This window comes from Oncorhynchus tshawytscha, linkage group LG10 (assembly GCF_018296145.1).
Source record: "Oncorhynchus tshawytscha isolate Ot180627B linkage group LG10, Otsh_v2.0, whole genome shotgun sequence".
NCBI classification, from domain to species: domain Eukaryota; kingdom Metazoa; phylum Chordata; class Actinopteri; order Salmoniformes; family Salmonidae; genus Oncorhynchus; species Oncorhynchus tshawytscha.
The window spans coordinates 21,417,817-21,441,117 of record NC_056438.1 but is presented as its reverse complement, the minus strand read 5'-3'; the positions used below and the strand labels follow the sequence as shown (position 1 = coordinate 21,441,117).

The window sequence follows — 23,301 nt, the reverse complement described above, 5'->3', positions numbered from 1 at the left end:
GATGACAAGAGAGAGTTTGGGAGAATGAGGGCCCTGAGAGTTCTGCTTTACATAGAGACATAATTTAAACGGTTTTAGAAGCTTTAGAGTGTTTTCTATTCAATAATAATTTTTATATGCATATATTAGCAATTTTTGACAGATTTTTTTTCTGTTTACTATGGGCACGCAATTCCTCCAAAGGGGGCAGTAATCAGCCCTATCTTTTTAATCATATGCCTTGCATATGAACCGTCGCCCGTTCGGAATAAGAAAATAATTAATGTACTTACGTGTTGAATGCTGTTCGTTCGTCATTTATTTCCGTCGGAACCAAGTCCTCTCGGAAAGATGTTTACGTGCTCTGATTGTCCACCAGAGGTCACAGTATCCTTCTTCTTAGTTGTCCGGTCTCCAATGAGCTGTTTAGTAAGAACAGCTACTTAGCCGTACCAGTGAATGTCTGAGAGGGGAGTTTTTGGAAGTTGCAGTTGTTGGCTGCAAAGGCATTCCTTTGGTTGAAACTAAAAGGGTAGAGAGAGAAAGTCCCCCCCCCCCACACACACACACACACTCCACCAGTCTGATCTGACCCATTCTGATCCAGTCATGACATTATATAGCTGACAACATTTTAACTTTAACTAATTTGTATTCATTATTACAGGAAAATAAAATTACAACAAGATCGTAATTTACAAGTTAATGGCGAGCTAATTACAGAAAATAGCTTAAGGTTGTGACTGTCTCGTTGGCCTAAAGTTATATCCTAATTTGACTTTGGTGCAGGTCATGTTCTTCACATTGCCATCTCTGGTAAACACAATCCCCACCTGTGGACCCCCACCTGTGGACGTCGGACCCTCATACTACACTATATCAACTAAAATCAAGGTTTATTTGTCACATACAGAAGGTGTAAACTGTACAGTAAAATGGTTACTTGCATATTGGCATCTTTTGTTTACACACAGCCAGCTAGATAGCTAAACAATGGACCATAATCCTAGCTCATAATGTTACTACCCTGCATGAATCTAGGTAGTTAAAGCTAACCAACTAGATTCAATGATATCTAGCTAGCTAGCATTAGGCTATAACTAGCAATGCAAATGGCTCTGAATAATATTACTACACAGATCATATACATAACGTTAGCTTGCGAGCCAGTTAACATTAGCTAGCTAACAGAATGCTTTAACTTGGAATGAAAACTACTTTCTAACAAAATTAGAAATGTATAATATCTGAAAATGTAGCGAATCAGACTCTCTTACCCGTATGCATCGATGAAAGCTTCTCCCTCTCTGTCACGGTCCCCATGGTTTCCCGTAGTTTTAAGAAATAATCCGCAGACAAGTGTTTTATACAACATTGTCGATGATATAGAGTACAGTATATACGTATGCATATGAGATGAATAATGTAGGGTAAGTAACATTGTATAAGGTAGCATTGTTTAAAGTGGCTAGTGATATATTTACATCATTTCCCATCAATTCCCATTATTAAAGTGGCTGGAGTTGAGTCAGTGTCAGTGTCAGTGTGTTGGCAGCAGCCACTCAATGTTAGTGGTGGCTGTTTAACAGTCTGATGGCCTTGAGATAGAAGCTGTTTTTCACTACAAAATATCTCAAAAGTTACCAGTAAACTTTGCCAAAACATTTCAAAGTACTTTTGTAATACATCTTTAGGTATTTGTAAACATTAATAATCGATCAAATGGAAGACGGGTCTATCTGTTTTCAATACAGGAGGATCACAAACTAATGCTACTTTCCTAGTCTTGCGCAACTCTCAAACAGTACACATAACGTTACCCTGATTCAAGATGGCCGTACTTCTTTATTTCACAAAGGAATAACCTCAACCTATTTCCAAAGACTGGTGACATCCAGTGGAAGCGGTAGGAACTGCAAACAGTTGCCTTAGAAATCTAGTTCCCCAATGAAAATTCATTGAATTGACAGTGACCTCAAAAAAATAATAATTCTGAATGGTTAGTCCTCGGGGTTTTGCCTGCTACATAAGTTCTGTTATACTCACAGACATGATTCAAACAGTTTTAGAAACTTCAGAGTGTTTTCCATCCAAATATACTAATAATATGCATATCTTATATTCTTGGCATGAGTAGCAGGAAGTTGAAATTGGGCACGCTATTTATCCAAAAGTGAAAATGCTGCCTCCTGTCCCAAAGAGGTTTTAAAGCTTGGTCGCAAATGGGTCTTCCAAATGGACAATGACCCCAAACATTCTTCCAAACTTGTGGCAAAATGGCTCAAGGACAACAAAGTCAAGGTATTGGAGTGGCCATCACAAAGCCCTGACCTCAATCCTATAGAAAACGTGTGGGCAGAACTGAAAAAGCGTGTGCGAGCAAGGAGGCCTACAAACCTGACTCAGTTACACCAGCTCTATCAGGAGGAATGAGTCAAAATTCACCCAACTTATTGTGGGAAGCTTGTGGAAGGCTACCCAAAACGTTTGACCCAAGTTGAAGAATTTTAAGGCAATGCTACCAAATACTAATTGAGTGTATGTAAACTTCTGACCCACTGGGAATGTGATGAAAGAAATAAAAGCTGAAACAAATCATTCTCTCTACTATTATTCTGACATTTCACATTCTTAAAATAAAGTGGTGATCCTAACTGACCTAAGACAGGGACTTTGTACTAGGATTAAATGTCAGGAATAGTGAAACTGAGTTTAAATGTCTTTGGCTAAGGTGTATGTAAACCTCCGACTTCAACTGTTTAGTTTGGCGGTATGGATGGAAAAAGATGTAATGCCTGATTGGTGAGAAGAGAAAGAGCAAGAGAGAGAGAGGTGTCCTGTGTGCAATAGGCCAGCAGGCCCTAACACAGCGTAGCTACAGACAACAGAGTACCTGTAAATTGATTGCTGTGTATGCGAGGGGGTGTTAGTGGTGTGAGAAGAGAAAAAAACCTGTCCACTCTCCTCAAACAATAGCATAGTATTCTTTCACTGTAATAGCTACTGTAAATTGGACAGTTCAGTTAAATTAACAAGAATGTATGCTTTCTGCCCATTTCAGCAATGTCTATGTTCTGGGAAATGTTCTTGTTACTTTTAACCTCAAGCTAATCACATTAGCCTTCGTTAGCTCAAACGTCCCACAGGAGGGACACCGATCCTGTAGAGGTTTTAACCCTTATACTATTATTAGAAAGTCATTAACATTAGTTATTGATTGATAACACATTTTTGACAACTGTCCAAAGCACTATAATGGAGTGATACAGTATATTTAATATCTTTCAGATGGTGATGTTGATCCAATCCTGGTCCTTCTCTCCATCATAAGAACTGGAGTTCTCCTCTGCTGTCTGACCATCTTCATCATCATCTACCTCATCAGGAAATAGATAAAGCTAAGGTCATTATCAATAGACTAAATGTAGTATGTTACTTGCTTTCGCTGTGTATTCTGTGTATTCACTTATCGTTTTAGCATGAATAAATAGCACAATGACAGCACATTGATAATGACTTAAGTCGTTCTGTTTGTGTGAATGGGTCAGAGGCTATCTTGAAGGAAAGTAGTTGCCCAAACTCTTTAGATGACACCCAATCTGAGTCTGCACTTTGTAATCTTGTTGAATACTTTAGGTTATGGGAAAGGCTTTTCGCTTGTTTGTATTCTTCACAAACGTTGCACATCTGAGCGGCAGGGGTCTGGTGTGAAAAGAGCGTCTGTGGTGTTGATGCACTGAGAGTTGTGGTGAGAGCTGAAGGCCAGTCTTCCTGTAGTGCAGGTTGTTGGTCTTCAGCAGAGAGAGGGTGACACATGTTATGTCTATTGTCTCCATCTCACATTGTCAACCGTCCCTCAAATCACCCACCCGTTTCTACTTACACATGTCAAGTGGTGGAAAGTGACCTGGTTCTTTTGAGCAGGCACTCTCTTAGAAAATAAGGTGCTACATAGAAACTAAAATGGTTATTCAGCTGTCCCGTAGGAGCACCCTTTGCAAAACCCTTTTTGGTTCCAGGTAGAACATTATCAACAAATAAAGTGTTGGGTGGGCAAGATAGAGAAAGAGAGAGTCTCATCCCCCAGTGTTAGGCTGAGAGGCCCAGAGATGTTCATCTCAGCAGGTCTAACTCATCAGGGAGCTGCTCCTCCCTGTCACACACACCACAGGAAGTGATGCGTTCCTCTCTGGCCCGTCCTTTACCTCAGACCCCAATCATATTCTCCTTATAAGGCTGCTTTTCAGAATAGCTGCTTTTCAGAATAGGGGGCTGTGATCAGTGCAGTCAAGACAGGAAATACTAAAGGGGCGAATAACATCATGACAAACAAAATTGTGACTTTTTATTAAACTCTCTAGTTTTATTAAGTAATCAATGTAATACAATTGTCCTATGCTGGGTACTTTGTACATTACAGAGTGGAAGAGGGCTACAGTGGTCCGGAGGTACAATGTACAGACACTAGAGAGATATTTACTGATTTAGATGTCAATACATTTGATTTAACTACACATAAAATATAGGAAGATTTAAACTTGTATTCAAAGATATGGCAAACCACTTGTCCTCCTCTCCATCCTCCACTTTGTCATCTTGTAGCAGCATACACTTACATGGGGGTCCAGCTCCTTCGCTCTTCTTCTCTCCCTCTTCTTTTTCTTGGAGGTGAAATTCAGGGCAGCATAATTCAGTACATCAGTATCTTGGTTCTGTACATTTGGAAACATCATGAAATACAATTATAATTGTATCTGAATTGCTCATTTTTACAAAAATAATGTCACTGAACAAATAGCATTTACCTGATCATGTTGTCTTTGCGAGTCAGGTGCTGAATATGATATAATACAGAGATGACGATAGATAAACTGATCATTCCATTGTATTATGAACATTATAACTTTTACTGACTTTTTCAAATCTCAATATATGGTATTTCAGGGGTAGGCAACCCTGTTCCTGCAGTGCCACAGGTATTACAGGATTTTGTTCCAAATAAGCACCATACCTGCCAAACTGAGCTAATTGATCAGTTCAGCGATTGCCTAAATTGAACACACCTGGTCTACCAGGTTGGTTAAATAAAAAACATGAAGTGCCTGTGGAACTCCAGGACCAGGGTTGCCTACACCTGCAATATGTCATGGGAAACATTTTCACTATGTAAGTGCAGTTAATAGCCGGCCCCATATGAAATGGGCTCCATACCTGTGTTTAGTCTGTTCGCATCTCTTCTGCCCTTGAGAACCAGGATGAGGATGATTATCAGTAGAACAGCAGTTACAACACCCAGGATTACAACCAGCAGGAAGAGGTTCATGGTTCCATTTTCATCTCCTTCAAAACAGATTTAAATTTAAAAAAAAAAACTTCTACCCCATTTGCTACCAATAGAGAATTATCAGTTCGCTATACGATGCTGTTATACTTTGTTTCTATTCTGTGGTACTTTCATGGTACATCATATTAATGAATTTCTGAAAGATTCTCACTTAAAATTACAGAATGAATATACCTTCTTCATAGTGCTCTGTAGGGTCCTTGTCATAATCTTTGTGACCTTTTGGACGATTAGGTGAGTTAAATATTCTACTGTTATTCAAACTGTAGTACGATAGTATTGTATCTCCAACATTTAGTCCAAAATATATCTGAACATTTTCATACGCTTGCCCTGCAATCCATTTTGATGATCAACAGTTGGTAGAGAGCTCCACATATACGTGATGCACAGCGGCTCTGAGCTGTTGAGTTGCTTGAACCACCCAACGTGTCCCGGGTTTTTAAGGACATTGATGCACTGCAGGGTGACATTTTCCCCTGAATGGACCACGACTAAGTGTGGTGGAGAGACACACACAACATGGGTCAGATCTGAAAGAGAGAGAAGAAAAGTTACGAAGGAGTTGTGAAAAAAACGTATTCTTCATGCAGAGACCAAATCTATTGATGAATCACAGTATCTGAACTGAACTGAACTGAAGATACAGTCCATTACAGAAGCTGTAGAGGACGAGAGCTGGTACATATATGCGTTCCATTCTGTGTTTAGATCTGCACTGCCAGACCATGAAGGAAGGATGGAATATTCAAATAAGAGAGATGAAAGAAATTTGTGATTTGTGATTATGGGCGGGACATAACATGACAACCATAGCTGAATATAATGACCACAGATAAAAATGACTGATATTCCACACTTGCATTTGGTTTGATAGAGAGAATGATAAGACATTTTAATTATAGACTGTAGTGTATCATCATAGTTGTTCTCAGAATTTTAAATAGTCAGAATTGATCAAATGTATTCCAACAGACCAGTTGGTCTAACATATTTAGTCCATTTTAAAGTAATAACATTTGAAAATGGTCTGGACGACAGTAAATGTTCGAAATCTAAATATGTTTTCACTGTGAGATTCTCCTCACAGTTGGGTTTATTTATTGTAGTGGGCAGAAGGACCTCCTGGAGTGGCTAACTATTGGCTGGAATTGGTGGTGGTTTGCCAATAGGGGGCACTCTTTTGACTGCACCATAGATCACTGAATTTAGGAACTCTTGCGATTGGCAGGAGCAGTGGCTTGTAGTTCACCCATAGTATATCTGTAACATATACGCCTGGGGTGAGAAAGCAGGTACAGAAGGTGAGTTTAATACTGAATAGACACAAAAGAACAGACATAGGAAGCATACTGAACGTGAGACAAAACAAACAACACCTAACGACTGATGACAACTGAAGACTAAATAAAGGGGAGAAATAGGGTATTGATAAAGTCTAGGTGTGCCTAATGAGCAGGTGTGCGTAATGATGGTTGCTAGGTGTGCCTATTGATGGGTTGCCAGGACTGGTGGTTAGTAAACTGGCAATGGTTTACTAAGGGAGACAGCCCGGTGGAAGAGTGACAACGTGAGTTCTCGGCGTACTCCGCCCAGGGAAGGACCCAGACCCACTCCCCTTGCTTCCCCAGTTCCTGGTGGTCCTCTCCACTTGCCCGTTTGACTGAGGCCGGTACCCAGTTGTGAGGCTGACCGTGACCCCCAGCTTCTCCATGAAGGCTCTCCATACCCGTGACATGAATTGAGGGCCACGGTCAGAGACAATGTCCTTCGGAAGACTGTAGTGCCGGAAAACCTGCTGGAACAACCTGGAGAATGGTAGGGAGACCGGAGAGAGGAACAAAATGCCAGGATTTAGAGAATCTGTCCACAACAACCATAGCAGTGGTGAAACCATCAGACGAGGGAAGATCAGTAACAGAATCTAAGGACAGATGTGACCAAGGCGGCTGAGGCACAGGAAGGGTAAGCAGTTTCCCTGCCGAAGCATGCCGGGGAGATTTGGTTTGGCTACATAAGGAGCAGGAGTTTATACATAGCGACATCCTGCGCCAAGGTGGCCACCAGTAATTCTCTGAGAGAGATTGGATGGTGCGGATGATACCTGGGTTTCCAGCGGTGAGGGATGTATGTACCCAGGTTAACGGTCGATCTTTCCCCCCATAGGGACATAGATGCATTCTGGAGGGCAGGTAGTAGGAGCGGGTTCCCTCTCCAGAGCTTGGAGGATGTCCACATCTACATCCTGAAACACGGGGCCCATAATACGGGAGGACCGATTGATGGCTGGTGGGCACTTACAGGCCTCTCAACCAGTGTAGAACCACAGGGTACGGGGAAGCAGGTCATCCGCCATCCTGGTCCCCGGGCGGTGATTTTCCTGCTCGACCATTATATGGTGGGGTTGTGACGTTGGAGCCCCGGGAGGCCGAGGATTACCTTGTGTATGGGTGCGGTGGTGATGAAGAAGAAGGGAAGGCTTTCCTGGTTCATGAGTCCCACGGTGAGGGTGAGTAGTGCGGTTATGTGCGTAATTGTGCCGGATCCCAATGGTCGTGTATCCAGTGCTGAGTGGCAAGGTGGACACCGGCACTCCTGAAGAAGGTTATCCAGACGGATGGCCAACTAGATGAGACGGTCCAAGGATATGTTTGCATCCCGCAAAGGCAGAGGTGTTGCTAACATCTACGATAGCAAATTTCAATTTACAAAAAATATATATATTTTTGTCTTTTGAGCTTCTAGTCATGAAATCTATGCAGCCTACTCAATCACTTTTTAGAGCTACTGTTTACAGGCCTCCTGGGCCATATACAGCGTTCCTCATTGAGTTCCCTGAATTCCTATCGGACCTTGAAGTCATTAGAAAGCAAATTACGGACTCCTCTTTAAATCTGCGTATTCCTTCAAAGCTGAGTTGTCCTGAGTCTGCACAACTCTGCCAGGACCTAGGATCAAGAGAGACAATCAAGTGTTTTAGTATTATATCTCTTGACACAATTATGAAAATAATCATGGTCTCTAAACCTTCAAGCTGCATACTGGACCCTATTCCAACTAAACTACTGAAAGAGCTGCTTCCTGTGATTGGCCCTCCTATGTTGAACATAATAAACGGCTCTCTATCCACCGGATGTGTACCAAACTCACTAAAAGTGGCAGTAATAAAGCCTCTCTTGAAAAGCCAAACCTTGACCTAGAAAATATAAAAACTATCGGCCTATATCGAATCTTCCATTCCTCTCAATTTTTTTTTAGAAAAGGCTGCCATGAAGACAAACAATGTTTACGAAATGCTTCAGTCTGGTTTTAGACCCCATCATAGCACTGAGACTGCACTTGTGAAGGTGGTAAATGACCTTTTAATGGCATCAGACCGAGGCTTTGCATCTGTCCTCGTGCTCCTAGACCTTAGTGCTGCTTTTGATACCATCGATCACCACATTCTTTTGGAGAGATTGGAAACCCAAATTGGTCTATATGGACAAGTTCTGGCCTGGTTTAGATCTTATCTGTCGGAAAGATATCAGTTTGTCTCTGTGAATGGTTTGTCCTCTGACAATTCAACTGTAAATTTCAATGTTCCTCAAGGTTCCGTTTTAGGACCACTATTGTTTTCACTATATATTTTACCTCTTGGCGATGTCATTCGAAAACATAATGTTAACTTTCACTGCTATGCGGATGACACACAGCTGTACAATTCAATGAAACATGGTGAAGCCCCAACATTACCCTCGCTAGAAGCCTCTGTTTCAGACATAAGGAAGTGGATGGCTGCAAACGTTCTACTTTTAAACTCGGACAAAACATGCTTGTGCTTGAGATGCTTGTTCTAGGTCCCAAGAAACAAAGAGATCTTCTGTTGAATCTGACAATTAATCATAATGGTTGTACAGTCATCTCAAATAAAACTGTGAATGACCTTGGCGTTTCTCTGGACCCTGATCTCTCTTTTGATGAACATATCAAGACTGTTTCAAGGACAACTTTTTTCCATCTACATAACATTGCAAAAATCAGAAACTTTCTGTCCAAAAAATGATGCAGAAAAATTAATCCATGTTTTTGTTACTCTAGGTTAGACTACTGCAATGCTCTACTTTCTGGCTACCCGGATAAAGCAGTAAATAAACTTCAGTTAGTGCTAAATACGGCTGCTAGAATCCTGACTAGAACCCCAAAATTTGATCAAATTACTCCAGTGCTAGCCTCCCTACACTGGCTTCCTGTTAAGGCAAGGGCTGATTTCAAGGTTTTACTGCTAACCTACAAAGCATTAAATGGGCTTGCTCCTACCTATTTCTCTGATTTGGTCCTGCCGTACATACCTACATGTACGCTATGGTCACAAGACGCAGGCATCCTAATTGTCCCTAGAATTTCTAAGCAAACAGCTGGAGGCAGGGCTTTCTCCTATAGAGCTCCATTTTTATGGAATGGTCTGCCTACCCATGTGAGAGACGCAAACTCATTCTCAACCTTTAAGTCTTTACTGAAGACTCATCTCTTCAGTGGGTCATATGATTGAGTGTAGGAGTGTGAAGGTTAACGGAAAGGCTCTGGAGCAACGAACCACCCTTGCTGTCTCTGCCTGGCCAGTTCCCCTCTTTCCACTTGGATTCTCTGCCTCTAACCCTATTACAGGGGCTGTGTCACTGGCTTACTGGTGCTCTTTCATGCCGTCCCTAGGAGGGGTGCGTCACTTGAGTGGGTTGAGTCACTGATGTGATCTTCCTGTCTGGGTCTGAGATCTTTGTGGGCTATACACGGCCTTGTCTCAGGATGGTAAGTTGGTGGTTGAAGATATCTTTAGTGGTGTGGGGGCTATGCTTTGGCAAAGTGGGTGGGGTTATATCCTTCCTGTTTGGCCCTGTCCGGGGGTATCATCGGATGGGGCCACAGTGTGTCCTGACCCCTCCTGTCTCAGACTCCAGTATTTATGCTGCAGTAATTTATGTGTCGGGGGCTAGGGTCAGTTTGTTATATCTGGAGTACTTCTCCTGTCTTATCTGGTGTCCTGTGTGAATTTAAGTATGTTCTCTCTAATTCTCTCTTTCTCTCTTTCTTTCTCTCTCTCAGAGGACCTGAGCCCTAGGACCATGCCTCAGGACTACCTGGCATGATGACTCCTTGCTGCCCCCAGTCCACCTGGCCATGCTGCTGCTCCAGTTTCAACTGTTCTGCCTGTGATTATTATCATTTAACCATGCTGGTCATTTATGAACATTTGAACATCTTGGCCATGTTCTGTTATAATCTCCACCCGGCACAGCTAGAAGAGGACTGGCCACCCCTCATAGCCTGGTTCCTCTCTAGGTTTCTTCCTAGGTTTTGGCATTTCTAGGGAGTTTTTCCAAGCCACCATGCTTCTACACCTGCATTGTTTGCTGTTTGGGGTTTTAGGCTGGGTTTCTGTACAGCACTTTGAGCATTTTGAGCTGATGTACGAAGGGCTATATATATTTTTTTGATTTGATTTGATCTCGACATGTCAACTGTGTCTGGACCTCCTTGCGCAGTCCACTGCGGAATTGAATGTCGGAGCGCCGGTTCATTCCATCCGCTGGAGGCTGCCACTGCCAAAGGTGAGGGTGTACTCAACAGTGGTCTGGAGACCCTGCTGGAGATGGGAAAGTTGCTCACCGGAGGATGGTCGAGGACCAACCTGAACAGAGCCATGAATCTCTTATAGGAACCCAGTTCCTCCTCTCTTCTCTCCCAGATGGCCGTAGCCCAATCCAGTGCCTGTCCGGTCAGCAGGGAAATGAGCGTGGCAACCTTGGACTTCTCGGTAATGGGGACTCCTGTCTGATAGCCAAAATAGAGGGAGCACTGGAGTAGGAAGCCACATCATTTTGATGGAGTACCGTCATATTTATCTGGAAGGGACAGTCGGGCATCGCTGACCTGGGCAGAAGGCTGGGGAGGCTAGTGGGCTGGCTCACTGTGACAACCCGTGGTAGAACCCTCTGATAGCCAGTCAAACTCACATCAAAAGGTGTGAGTTTGACAGGCTCGGGATGCTGAAACGACAGCGACCATAATTCCTACTAGTTCACTCCCTGTAGGAGCGCACTTTCTTTAAAACACATAGACTGATAAAAAGTCCGCAGTCACACACAGCATGATGTTATAGAATAATCAGACCATTCATTAGGACATAATAAGCCAGTAGGTCTCAATCATAAGAACAAAAAAACAAAACCATTAGGCTAAGCATCTCCTAATCGAAATGTACAACTATTACTTCCCATTGCAAACATTGTTAGCACATTAAGCACACACACTAACAAGTGATCTAAAGGTTAAATGCAACAATTTTTCAAACTCACATTATACCACATTATTTTCAAACAGATAGCTAACAACAGCAAGCTAGCTGCAATTTTTTTTAACCTTTATTTAACTAGGCAAGTTAGTTAAGAACAAATTCTTATTTTCAATGACAGCCTAGGAACAGTGGGTTACCTGCCTGTTCAGGGGCGGAAATGCCTTCTGGAACATAACTTTTTTTTGTCTTAATAACAAACTTGTATGTCATCTGTAAATACGAAATAAATTGGTTACATTAATAGTCTTTTGTTTAACCACGGAAAAAGACAGGAATCTTCCCACTAGCCATGATTTGTCTGAGATAATGGATGGGCTGGACCTGTCGAGAGAAGATTTTGGATTGGTCTCCCATGTAGCACGCTTCTGTCTATAATTTGAGCTGCTCAGTGTGTGTAGGTAATCTTTTCTAACATGTTTTGTTTTACAATATAACAAACAACTTTGATATTGTTGCTAATGCTCTCCACTCTCCATTTTCTGGAGGAACGAGCTTTGAAATCAGTGGAATGCCCGGTGGAAGCAGAGTATGATAGCTAAGGAAATGGAGAAAATTCAGGCGTTTGATAATGCAGGGGGAGTTGAAAAGAAAAGAAAAGTTCAGCTATTCTGAAAAGCAGCCTTATAAGGAGAATATGATTGGGGAAAATGGAACCATGAACCTCTTCCTGCTGGTTGTAATCCTGGGTGTTGTAACTGCTGTTCTACTGATAATCATCCTCATCCTGGTTCTCAAGGGCAGAAGAGATGCGAACAGACTAAACACAGGTATGGAGCCCATTTCATATGGGGCCGGCTATTAACTGCACTTACATAGTGAAAATGTTTCCCATGACATATTGCAGGTGTAGGCAACCCTGGTCCTGGAGTTCCACAGGCACTTCATGTTTTTTATTTAACCAACCTGGTAGACCAGGTGTGTTCAATTTAGGCAATCGCTGAACTGATCAATTAGCTCAGTTTGGCAGGTATGGTGCTTATTTGGAACAAAATCCTGTAATACCTGTGGCACTGCAGGAACAGGGTTGCCTACCCCTGAAATACCATATATTGAGATTTGAAAAAGTCAGTAAAAGTTATAATGTTCATAATACAATGGAATGATCAGTTTATCTATCGTCATCTCTGTATTATATCATATTCAGCACCTGACTCGCAAAGACAACATGATCAGGTAAATGCTATTTGTTCAGTGACATTATTTTTGTAAAAATGAGCAATTCAGATACAATTATAATTGTATTTCATGATGTTTCCAAATGTACAGAACCAAGATACTGATGTACTGAATTATGCTGCCCTGAATTTCACCTCCAAGAAAAAGAAGAGGGAGAGAAGAAGAGCGAAGGAGCTGGACCCCCATGTAAGTGTATGCTGCTACAAGATGACAAAGTGGAGGATGGAGAGGAGGACAAGTGGTTTGCCATATCTTTGAATACAAGTTTAAATCTTCCTATATTTTATGTGTAGTTAAATCAAATGTATTGACATCTAAATCAGTAAATATCTCTCTAGTGTCTGTACATTGTACCTCCGGACCACTGTAGCCCTCTTCCACTCTGTAATGTACAAAGTACCCAGCATAGGACAATTGTATTACATTGATTACTTAATAAAACTAGAGAGTTTAATAAAAAGTCACAATTTTGTTTGTCATGATGTTATTCGCCCCTTTAGTATTTCCTGTCTTGACTGCACTGATCACAGCCCCCTATTCTGAAAAGCAGCTATTCTGAAAAGCAGCCTTATAAGGAGAATATGATTGGGGTCTGAGGTAAAGGACGGGCCAGAGAGGAACGCATCACTTCCTGTGGTGTGTGTGACAGGGAGGAGCAGCTCCCTGATGAGTTAGACCTGCTGAGATGAACATCTCTGGGCCTCTAGCCTAACACTGGGGGATGAGACTCTCTCTTTCTCTATCTTGCCCACCCAACACTTTATTTGTTGATAATGTTCTACCTGGAACCAAAAAGGGTTTTGCAAAGGGTGCTCCTACGGGACAGCTGAATAACCATTTTAGTTTCTATGTAGCACCTTATTTTCTAAGAGAGTGCCTGCTCAAAAGAACCAGGTCACTTTCCACCACTTGACATGTGTAAGTAGAAACGGGTGGGTGATTTGAGGGACGGTTGACAATGTGAGATGGAGACAATAGACATAACATGTGTCACCCTCTCTCTGCTGAAGACCAACAACCTGCACTACAGGAAGACTGGCCTTCAGCTCTCACCACAACTCTCAGTGCATCAACACCACAGACGCTCTTTTCACACCAGACCCCTGCCGCTCAGATGTGCAACGTTTGTGAAGAATACAAACAAGCGAAAAGCCTTTCCCATAACCTAAAGTATTCAACAAGATTACAAAGTGCAGACTCAGATTGGGTGTCATCTAAAGAGTTTGGGCAACTACTTTCCTTCAAGATAGCCTCTGACCCATTCACACAAACAGAACGACTTAAGTCATTATCAATGTGCTGTCATTGTGCTATTTATTCATGCTAAAACGATAAGTGAATACACAGAATACACAGCGAAAGCAAGTAACATACTACATTTAGTCTATTGATAATGACCTTAGCTTTATCTATTTCCTGATGAGGTAGATGATGATGAAGATGGTCAGACAGCAGAGGAGAACTCCAGTTCTTATGATGGAGAGAAGGACCAGGATTGGATCAACATCACCATCTGAAAGATATTAAATATACTGTATCACTCCATTATAGTGCTTTGGACAGTTGTCAAAAATGTGTTATCAATCAATAACTAATGTTAATGACTTTCTAATAATAGTATAAGGGTTAAAACCTCTACAGGATCGGTGTCCCTCCTGTGGGACGTTTGAGCTAACGAAGGCTAATGTGATTAGCTTGAGGTTAAAAGTAACAAGAACATTTCCCAGAACATAGACATTGCTGAAATGGGCAGAAAGCATACATTCTTGTTAATTTAACTGAACTGTCCAATTTACAGTAGCTATTACAGTGAAAGAATACTATGCTATTGTTTGAGGAGAGTGGACAGGTTTTTTTCTCTTCTCACACCACTAACACCCCCTCGCATACACAGCAATCAATTTACAGGTACTCTGTTGTCTGTAGCTACGCTGTGTTAGGGCCTGCTGGCCTATTGCACACAGGACACCTCTCTCTCTCTTGCTCTTTCTCTTCTCACCAATCAGGCATTACATCTTTTTCCATCCATACCGCCAAACTAAACAGTTGAAGTCGGAGGTTTACATACACCTTAGCCAAAGACATTTAAACTCAGTTTCACTATTCCTGACATTTAATCCTAGTACAAAGTCCCTGTCTTAGGTCAGTTAGGATCACCACTTTATTTTAAGAATGTGAAATGTCAGAATAATAGTAGAGAGAATGATTTGTTTCAGCTTTTATTTCTTTCATCACATTCCCAGTGGGTCAGAAGTTTACATACACTCAATTAGTATTTGGTAGCATTGCCTTAAAATTCTTCAACTTGGGTCAAACGTTTTGGGTAGCCTTCCACAAGCTTCACACAATAAGTTGGGTGAATTTTGACTCATTCCTCCTGATAGAGCTGGTGTAACTGAGTCAGGTTTGTAGGCCTCCTTGCTCACACGCGCTTTTTCAGTTCTGCCCACACGTTTTCTATAGGATTGAGGTCAGGGCTTTGTGATGGCCACTCCAATACCTTGACTTTGTTGTCCTTGAGCCATTTTGCCACAAGTTTGGAAGAATGTTTGGGGTCATTGTCCATTTGGAAGACCCATTTGCGACCAAGCTTTAAAACCTCTTTGGGATAGGAGGCAGCATTTTCACTTTTGGATAAATAGCGTGCCCAATTTCAACTTCCTGCTACTCATGCCAAGAATATAAGATATGCATATTATTAGTATATTTGGATGGAAAACACTCTGAAGTTTCTAAAACTGTTTGAATCATGTATGTGAGTATAACAGAACTTATGTAGCAGGCAAAACCCCGAGGACTAACCATTCAGAATTATTATTTTTTTGAGGTCACTGTCAATTCAATGCGTTTTCATTGAGGAACTGGATTTCTAAGGCAACTGTTTGCAGTTCCTACCGCTTCCACTGGATGTCACCAGTCTTTGGAAATAGGTTGAGGTTATTCCTTTGTGAAATGAAGAAGTACGGCCATCTTGAATCAGGGTAACGTTATGCGTACTGTTTGAGAGTTGCGCAAGACTAGGAAAGTAGCGTTAGTTTGTGATCCTCCTGTATTGAAAACAGATAGACCCGTCTTCCATTTGATCGATTATTAATGTTTAAAAATACCTAAAGATGTATTACAAAAGTACTTCGAAATGTTTTGGCAAAGTTTACTGGTAACTTTTGAGATATTTTGTAGTGAAAAACAGCTTCTATCTCAAGGCCATCAGACTGTTAAACAGCCACCACTAACATTGAGTGGCTGCTGCCAACACACTGACACTGACACTGACACTGACTCAACTCCAGCCACTTTAATAACGGGAATCGATGGGAAATGATGTAAATATATCACTAGCCACTTTAAACAATGCTACCTTATACAATGTTACTTACCCTACATTATTCATCTCATATGCATACGTATATACTGTACTCTATATCATTGACTGCATCCTTATGTAATACATGTATCACTAGCCACTTTAACTATGCCACTTTGTTTACATACTCATCTCATATGTATATACTGTACTCGATACCATCTACTGTATCTTGCCTATGCTGCTCTGTACCATCACTCATTCATATATCCTTATGTACATATTCTTTATCCCCTTACACTGTGTATAAGACAGTAGTTTTGGAATTGTTAGTTAGACTACTTGTTGGTTATTACTTCATTGTCGGAACTAGAAGCACAAGCATTTCGCTACACTCGCATTAACATCTGCTAACCATGTGTATGTGACAAATAAAATTTGATTTGATTTGATTTGATTTGACATTGCGCAAATTGGAAGCTGTTTCTTTCTGGATCAAACACGCCAAATAAATGGACATTTTGGATATATATCGACGAAATTAATCGAACAAAAGGACCATTTGTGGTGTTTATGGGACATATTGGAGTGCCAACAAAAGAAGCTCGTCAAAGGTAAGGCATGATTTATATTTTATTTCTGCGTTTTGTGTGGTGCCTTGCAGGGTCGAAATATGCTATTCTCTCTTTGTTTACTGTTGTGCTATCATCAGATAATAGCTTCTTAAGCTTTCGCCGAAAAGCCTTTTTGAAATCTGATATGTTGGCTGGATTCACAACGAGTGTAGCTTTAATTTGGTATCTTACATGTGTGATTTAATGAAAGTTTGAATTTTATAGTATTTTATTTTAATTTGGCGCTCTGCATTGTCCCTGGCAATTGGCCAGGTGGGACATTGCGTCCCGCCTATCCCAGAGAGGTTATTAACTTCCTTACTAATATCTTGAGATGTTGCTTCAATATATCCACATAATTTTTTTACCTCATAATGCAATCTATTTTGTGAAGTGCACCAATCCCTCCTGCAGCAAAGCACCCCCACAACATGATCCTGCCACCCCTGTGCTTCACGGTTGGGATTTTGTTCTTCGGCTTGCAAGCCTCCCCCTTTTTTGCTCCAAAAACATAACGATGGTCAATATGGCCCAACAGTTCTATTTTTGTTTCATCAGACCAGAGGATATTTCTCTATAAAGTACGATCTTTGTCTGGCTTTTTTATGGCTGTTTTGGAGCAGTGGCTTCTTCCTTGCTGAGCGGACTTTCAGGTTATGTTGATATAGGACTCATTTTACTGTGGATATAGACACTTTTGTACCTGTTTCCTCCAGCATCTTCACAAGGTCCTTTGCTGTTGTTCTGGGATTGATTTGCACTTTTCACACCAAAGTACGTTCATCTCTAGGAGACAGAACGCGTCTCCTTCTGAGCGGTTTGACGGATGCGTGGTCCCATGATGTTTATGCTTGCGTACCATTGTTTGTACAGATGAACGTGGTACCTTCAGGCCTTTGGAAATTGCTCCCAAGGATGAACCAGACTTGTGGAGGTCTAAAATATATTTTATGTGGTTGATTTCTTTTGATTTTCCCATGATGTCAAGCAAGGAGGCACTGAGTTTGAAGGTAGGCCTTGAAATACATCCACAGGTACACTTCCAATTGACTCAAATTATGTCAATTAGCCTCTCAGAAGCTTCTAAAGCCATGACATAATTTTAGGGAATTTTCCAAGCTGTTTAAAGGCCCAGTCAACTTAGTGTATGTAAACTTCTGACCCACTTGAATTGTGATACAGTGAGTTAAAAGTTAAACAAAATCTGAAATAAATCCTTCTCTCTACTATTATTTTGACATTTCACATTCTTAAAATAAAGTGGTGATCCTAACTGACCTAAGACACAGAATTTTTACTAGGGTTAAATGTCAGGAATTGTGAAAAATTGAGTAGAAATGTATTTGGCTATGGCGTATGTAAACTTCCGACTTCAACTGTATATTGAATAACACTTCAGTTGTCTCAAACTCTCCTTTTTAAGCTGTATCCTGTATCAGATCTCTGTGGTATTCTGACGTCCCTAAACTAATCTAAACTCCCAGGCATGACCATCAGTCCTCACCTCACACTGTCTTCACACACCTCAGTGCATTAAAACCACAACACACCCATGTCAGTAAGAGCTCAATCTCTTCATGAGAAAAGCCTGAACTAAAAATAGACTTCTTAGCTGAGTAGATTTTGAAGAGAGCTGATATTGTTGAAAATATCATCTGAATATGACAATGTCCACATTGTAACTGAGACGTTTTGACAAACAATACAACAAGTGAATATGCATCTGTGCAGCTTGAAATACTGCACTTCATTTATCTTTCAATAGGTTGAGGCAGTGTACAAGGAAGTCCCCATAACTGCCTGAACAGTAGAGTTGGCAGAAACTTTTAGAATTGTCAAAATGTTCAAATTGTTCACTAAGAATTGTTGAAAAAATACTTTCCTGTGATAGATCATGCTATCTATCTGTCAGCAAAGGCCCAACAAAGACACTGTGTGGCTGTTAAGAATCTATAACAAGGTAATATATACATTTATTACATACATATTACACATCTGTATCATGTTATAAATCCATTTTAGAATCATAGAGTCACTTGTATCAAACGGTCTAGATTAGTCATCACCACTGGATCATTACTACTAATATCAACTAAGTTATTATGGAGTGTAGATTAGTTACCAGGAGGGGCCACACAATCATTCAAAATAAAATGGGTAGCAGAGTGATCTCAAGACAATGACTGGTGTTTGTGTGTATATATGTATTGAGTTCCAGGGTGTAGTTGTATAAGTATGGGAAACAACCTATTTATTCAAGAGTCTTTTCTGTAATGTGTTGTCCTCTTTTAGTTGTGTTGATAGCATGTCATTCATACCCACCCCCACACAGTGAACAAGTTCACAGGTACTCCGTAGTCTTCTGTAAGCCCCAGACAAGGCCACATCAACACTTTGGTCAGGTGGGCCTCCTGGCTTTGTGCACACAGGACCCTCCTACCTGCTCTCTGTGTTTCTGTGTGTGTGTGGTTTTCAACAGGATGTCTATGTAGCTCCTGTGTGTGTCAACTCTTGGACTGCCGTATTCCCCTCTAACTGGGAGCGATGTCAGTTGGTCACAGACCAATAAACACATAAATGTCCTGGTTTTCTTTCAAAGACGTAGTGTACACTTGTATCATAGCAGACACAGGGGGTTGTGTGTGGCTGTCCATGAGGGTGTTTGACTGGGAAAGACAGAGGAGAACCTACCAGTAAAAATCACAGCCCCCTTCATTATTGACCCATTGTGTCGACATCATGAAAACAGCCTCCAGACTCTGAAGTCAGGAGGTTTTCCAGTTAGGTGTCAAAAAGAAGTAGGCATGAGACTAGGCATGAGCCAAGGCATGAGATAAGGTATGAGCCTTGGCTTTTGCGAGCCGAAACGGCTCATAGGAGCAGCAGCCTATATCCTGTTTCTGTAGCTGGAGGCAACTTGATGTACAAGTACACCCCCTGGACTCTAGTCCATCACATTGCCTTCTGCCCAAGCTATCTCCATAATGCTGAGTGCATAATGCTGATGTTGATGTGGAATGTCGTTGGAGGTAATAGCGGACATTGTACGGGCTCCTTACCAATTGTGATATTTTGTGTATTATTTGGTGCTGATCTTAATATTTTTTTACTTGATGTTTCCACCATGGTTTCCTATGACGAAAATAGCTTCTGGACAGCAGAACAGCTATCACTAACCTGGACATGGACTTCTAATTCAATGAGGTTAACATTAACAAGTCCGCAAATCCATACATTACCAGAAAATGTGCTGACCAGCTGGCAGGTGTCTTCACTGACATTTTCAACCTCTCCCTGACCCAGTCCATAATAGCTACATGTTTCAAGCAGGCCACCATAGACCCTGTGCCCAAGAACGCCAAGGTAACCTGTCTAAATCACTATGGTCCGTCACTATGGATCACATCAACACCATCATCCCAGACACCCCGTACCCACTACAATTCACAGATCTACACATGATGCAATCTCTATTGCAGCCCTTTCCCACATGGACAAAAGGAACACCTACATGAGTCTGCTGTTCATTGACTACAGCTCAATTTTCCACACCATATTGTTCTCCAAACTCATCAATAAGCTAAGGACCCTCCCTATGCAACTGGATCCCTGGCATCCTGATGGGCAGCCCCCATGTGGTGAAGGTAGGCAAGAGCAAATCCGCCACACTGACACTCAACACAGGGGCCCCTCAGGGTCATGTGCTTAGTCCCCTCCTGTACACCTTGTTCACCCATGCCAGTGTGGCTGTGCATGACTACAACACCAAGTTTACTGACGACATGACCGTGGTAGGCCTGATCACCAAAGACTATGATACAGCCTACAGCAGGGCTGCCCAACCCTCTTCCTGGAGATCTACCAGCCTGTGGGTTTTCAGTCCAACCCTAATTTAACACACCTGATTCTACTAATTAGCTGCTCAACAAGACCTTAACTAGATGAATCAGATATGCTAAATTAGGGTTGGACTGAAAACCTACAGGACAGTAGATCTCCAGGAAGAGGGTTGGGCAGGCCTGGCATACAGGGAGGAGATCAGAGACTTAAAAGTGTGGTGCCAGGACATCAACCTCTCCCTCAACGTCAAAAAGACAAAGGAGCTGATTGTGGACTACAGGAAACGGAATGCCAATTACGCCCCCATCCACATTGATGGGGCTGTAGTGGAGCAGGTCAAGAGCTTCAAGTTCCTCTGTGTCCACATCAATAAGGAATTACCATGGTCCACACACACCAACACAGTCGTGAAGAGGGCATGACCACGCCTCTTCCCCCTCAGGAGGCTGAAAAGTTTTGGCATGTGCCCTCCGATCCTCAAAGCGTTCTACAGCTGCACCATTGAGTGCATCTTGACTGGCTGCATCACTGCTTGGCATCCGACCGCAAGGCGCTACAGACGGTTGTGAGTACGGCGCAGTACATCACTGTGGCAGAGCTCCCTGCCATCCAGGACCTCTAAATCAGGCGGTGTCAGAGGAAGGCCCTAAAAATTGTCAAAGACTCCAGTCACCCAAGTCATTGACTGTTCTCTCTGCTACCCCACGGCAAGCTGGTACCGGTGCTCCAAATCTGTAACTAACAGGACTCTGAACAGCTTCTACCCCGAAATCAATAGTTTATCAATAGATACCCAGACTTTTGACTTATCACATACGCTGCCGTCACAGTTTATTATCTATCCGGTTGCCAAGTCACTTTATCGCTGTCACGCCCTGGTCAAAGTATTTTGTGTTTATCTTTATGTATTTGGTCAGGCCAGGGTGTGGCATGGGGTTTTTGTAATTGTGGTGTGTTTGTCTTGGGGTTTTGGTGGTGGTATTGGGATTGTAGCTTAGTGGGTTGTCTAGCAAGGTCTATGGCTGTCTGGAGTGGTTCTCAATCAGAGGCAGGTGCTTATCGTTGTCTCTGATTGGGAACCATATTTAGGCAGCCATATTCTTTGAGTTTGTCGTGGGTGATTGTCCTTAGTGTCTTACTTGTACTCTCTGTTAGTTTGCACTAGATAGGCTGTTTTCGGTTTTCATTACGTTTATTGTTTTGTAGTGTTTAGTGTTTAGTCGTGTTTAGTGTTTAGTCGTGTTTACGTTTTGTTTAATAAATATGGATCGCAATCGACACGCTGCAGTTTGGTCCGACTCTCCTTCATCACCACTAGAAAACCGTTACAGAATCACCCACCACCAACGGACCAAGCAGCGTGTTAACAGGCAGGAACCACAGGAGAGGCAACAGAGGCAGCAGCAGCAGGAGCAGCAGCAGCTGCAGTGGGAGAGGCTGCACCACCTGGAGAAATGGACATGGGAGGAAGAACTGGACGGTAAAGGACCCTGGGCTCAGCCTGGAGAATATCGCCGCCCCAAGGAAGAACTGGAGGCGGCGAAAGCTGAGAGGCGCAGATATGAGGAGGCAGCACGGCGTAGCGGATGGAAGCCTGAGAATCAGCCCCAAAAATTTCTTGGGGGGGGGCTCAGGGAGAGTGTGGCAGAGTCAGGAGTCAGACCTGAGCCAACTCTCCCTGTTTATCGTGAGGAGCCAAGGAGGAGACCAGAACCAGAGACTGTGAAGGAGTTAATGGGGAAATTGGAGGAGAGAGAAATGAATGGAGCAGCCAGAGCTGTCAGTCCGCATAGAGCAGCCAGAGCTGTCAGTCTGCATGGAGCAGCCAGAGCTGTCAGTCTGCATGGAGCAGCCAGAGATGTCAGTCTGCATGGAGCAGCCAGAGATGTCAGTCTGCATGGAGCAGCCAGAGCTGTCAGTCTGCATGGAGCAGCCAGAGCTGCCAGTCTGCAAGGAGCAGCCAGAGCTGTCAGTCTGCATGGAGCAGCCAGAGCTGCCAGTCTGCATGGAGCTGCCAGTCTGCAAGGAGCAGCCAGAGCTGTCAGTCTACATGAAGCAGCCCGAGCTGTCAGTCTGCATGAAGCAGCCAGTCTACATGGAGCAGCCAGAGCTGCCAGTCTGCATGAAGCAGCCAGAGCTGTCAGTCTGCATGGAACAGTCAGAGCTGTCAGTCTGCATGGAGCAGCCAGAGCTGTCAGTCTACATGAAGCAGCCCGAGCTGCCAGTCTGCATGAAGCAGTCAGTCTACATGGAGCAGCCAGAGCTGTCAGTCCGCATGGAGCAGCCAGAGCTGTCAGTCTACATGAAGCAGCCCGAGCTGCCAGTCTGCATGAAGCAGCCAGTCTACATGGAGCAGCCAGAGATGTCAGTCTGCATGAAGCAGCCAGAGCTGTCAGTCTGCATAGAGCAGCCAGTCTGCATGGAGCTGCCAGTCTGCATGGAGCTGCCAGTCTGCAAGGAGCTGTCAGTCTGCACGGAGCTGTCAGTCTGCACGGAGCTGTCAGTCTGTAAGGAGCTGCCAGTCTGCAAGGAGCTGCCAGTCAGCACGGAGCCGCCAGAGCGGTCAGTCTGTAAGAAGCCGCCAGAGCTGTCAGCCTATATGGAGCAGCTAGTGCCGCCAGTCTGCCCAGCGCCGCCAGTGCCCCCAGTCTGCCCAGCGTCGCCAGTCTGCCCAGCGTCGCCAGTCTGCCCAGCGCCGTCAGTCTGCCCA

The 23,301-nt window shown here is 42.9% G+C and overlaps 1 pseudogene; it reads right to left on the bottom strand.

Annotated features, from left to right (window-relative positions):
• The window catches only part of LOC112260999, an 81,969-nt pseudogene extending 70,743 nt beyond the window's left edge, over window positions 1-11,226 (bottom strand).
• Between the last annotated feature and the right edge of the window lie 12,075 nt (window positions 11,227-23,301).